The following is a 3108-nucleotide window of genomic DNA, read 5'->3' on the forward strand; positions in this document are numbered from 1 at the left end:
CAATTTGGTATAATTAGTTACAACTTCTTGAATCCCTTTTAACTTGTACTTCAAACCAACTCCACCTTCATACATCAAACCACTTTATTCTTCTAGATTCCTTTAATATATTTTTTTCAACACAATAAAATAATGTTTAAGACAAATTTCATATCTCGATTCTTTATTAGAGCCTAACAAGTTTAAACAGTAGATTTAATTTGTCTAAAAGCTCAAAAGAAGAATCGAAATCCAAGATTTGTGTTTTCAAACGAGTTATCATCTTACTCATATGCGTTAAGAATTAAAGTGGAAGAAAGTGATAGTTATAAGTCAGTAGAGTGCACGAGTAGTCAATTTGATAGCTTTGTTAAGTAGTCATCAATCAAGTGATTGAATTATTGGAAATCATAAGCTCTTTTTCCATTCGTATTGTCAACTTTTTAAAGCCTTGATTTACAAGTTAAAAACCACTGCAACAAACAACAGTTCAAATCTTAAGATTTCAAAAATTATTCTTTACTTTCATCTAGAAGGTAGGTTTATCAGGGATTAGTACTAAATAATAATTATTATTAATGCAATTTCCATTCAACAGACTTGACCTAATTTGCCTAATATTATATTCACTTAAACAAACTATTTAGGATATCCATATCCACATAAATATTTAATAATCCGTGTTTGAATTTGTTGATTATTATGCCTGGATTTTAAGTTTCGACCAAAAAGAGGAATACCCAGAAATCCAATTTCAGTATTCTCGATTATCCAATCCAATCTATCCACCATGACCAAATCTGCTAAGCTTTGCCCTCTTCCACATAAAATATTGCCACGTGATAAAGGGCCTTTTGCTAAGTAATTGCCACTCCACTTGTGTAATTCCTCACTATGCCACGTTATTAAATGAATCGTCAATTCTAGGGAGAGATAGGCAACTAATGACCACTGCCCAACTAATTTGGACACACCTTTCAATTTAAAATGACACACTATATATAGGCCCCATTCCGAAGACAGCACACCCCATCTAAACTATCTTCTTCCATTCAATTTTACTTCTCCCAGAAATGGAGTGGACCAGAGGGCACACCATAGGCCGTGGCGCCACTGCCACCGTGTCGATAGCCACTTCGGGGTCGGGTGACGTATTTGCAGTCAAATCGGCATACCTATCGAAATCCGAATTCTTGCAAAGGGAGCAAAAGATTCTGTCCACTTTGAATAGCCCTTTTGTAGTTGAGTACATAGGGTATGACATTACCCAACACAACAATACAATCATGTTCGATTTGATGATGGAATATGTTCGTTATGGTACGCTTGTGGACGTCATTCACAAGTGCGGCGGCCGGCTGGATGAATCCATGATCAGTCACTACACACGCCAAATTGTTCAAGGATTGGAATATCTCCATTGAACTGGTATAGTGCATTGTGATATCAAGGGGAGGAACATTCTGATAGGAGAAGGTGGTCTTAAAATTTCAGATTTTGGTTGTGCCAAGAGGAAAAATATTCCAGTGGAAGGTATAAGGGATGATAGAGAGGCATCGATAGGAGGCACACCGGCGTTCATGGCACCAGAAGTTGCAAAAGAGGAGGAGCAGGGATTTCCAGCTGATATTTGGGCATTAGGATGCACGATTATTGAAATGGCCACAGGCGGTTCGCCTTGGCCTAATCTTAGCCATCCATCATCGCTACTTTATCGAATTGCCTTGTCAGAAGAGTTACCGGAGTTTCCAGCGTTCCTTTCGGACAAAGCAAAAGATTTCTTGAGTAAGTGCTTAAGAAGAGATCCAAAAGAACGATGGACGGCCAAACAACTCGTTAAGCATCCATTTCTTGAGGAATTATCCAATGCGAAGAAATTAACAGATGATACGGCCTGCTCGCCAACAAGTATTCTTGATCAAGGCGTTTGGAGCTTCATAGATGAATCAGAAACCTCATACAATCGGCGCAGAATGGATAGCACCTTAAATTCTCCAAACCGAAGGTTGAAGCAGTTGTCAATGAGTTATGGATTAATGGTTAAATGGAATACGGAAGACAGTTGGATAACAGTTAGAGACAGTGAAGATAACAATATTAGGCCAGTTCAATGACAGATAATGATATATATTAGTTGTCAGATAGTAGGGGTAGTAATTTTCTACATAGAGAACACACTGTTGTACAGATTTCAATCTTCTTTTTGATTCATATATGGAGAAAATCGGTATACAATCGAGCACCTGAATTTATTTATTTTTTTTAAAAAAAAAAATTGTGAAGAAATTATAAACATTGGAACTTTTTTTTTATCGGTAAATGTGAATTATATTAATGAAAATGATTTACAATTATAGTGGGCATATTCAATCTAACTTGTTCCCATCAAATCCACATACAACTACACTGGACATTCCCGGGCAAAACAAACAAAATACAAATAAAGAGGCACAACCAATATAGTCGATGACCCATGGCTAATGACTCATATTGAATCAAAACATTCATTGCTATGAAAGTTGCTATAGTTCAGTGGTAACAGATCAACTCTGTGGCTCTCCACATTGACTTTCAGCAGTCACATTTTTCCGGTTAATCTTTGGAAAATTTTGGCACCTATAGCAAATTCATCCCCAACCTTGAAAAATGAACTTTTCAATCTCCAATCTTTACTTTCATTTGCATACTTCGTCCTACAGGTTTTTTATCCACAATACAAAAGTTTTAGCAGTCTACTAGGTATTCAATATATGTATCATCATGTCCCCCGGGACATATCCCAGTGGTGCCAGTATACTCAATATTGCTGGTAGTCGCAGTGTGAGGATTCGATTCCTGAAACATGAACTGTGACTCTTTGTGGATATCAGTGTACAGACAGCTCTTGTTCCCTGGTCTGTTGGGACACCTCCCGCGATTAACCTCTTTCACAATATTTCAAAGACGTGGCGGTGAGGGACCCTTAGGGTTGGGATTCAACCTTTAATATATGTATCATCATGACGAACCCGATTACTCACCTCATAAAACCACATCAAAAAATCCACTTTTGCCAAATCCGAACAACGTAAGCCTTGCATCCCTAGTACATGAGGGACTAAGATAGCATTTGACAAAGAATTGTCATTT

The 3108-nt window shown here is 37.4% G+C and overlaps 1 pseudogene; it reads left to right on the plus strand.

The window, feature by feature from the left end:
• The first annotated feature begins 737 nt into the window (after positions 1–737).
• On the plus strand, positions 738–2186 carry LOC111385846 (annotated as a pseudogene).
• Positions 2187–3108: the final 922 nt, after the last annotated feature.

This window comes from Olea europaea, unplaced genomic scaffold (genome assembly GCF_002742605.1).
Source record: "Olea europaea var. sylvestris unplaced genomic scaffold, O_europaea_v1 scaffold3308, whole genome shotgun sequence".
In the NCBI taxonomy this organism is placed as follows: Eukaryota; Viridiplantae; Streptophyta; class Magnoliopsida; order Lamiales; family Oleaceae; genus Olea; species Olea europaea.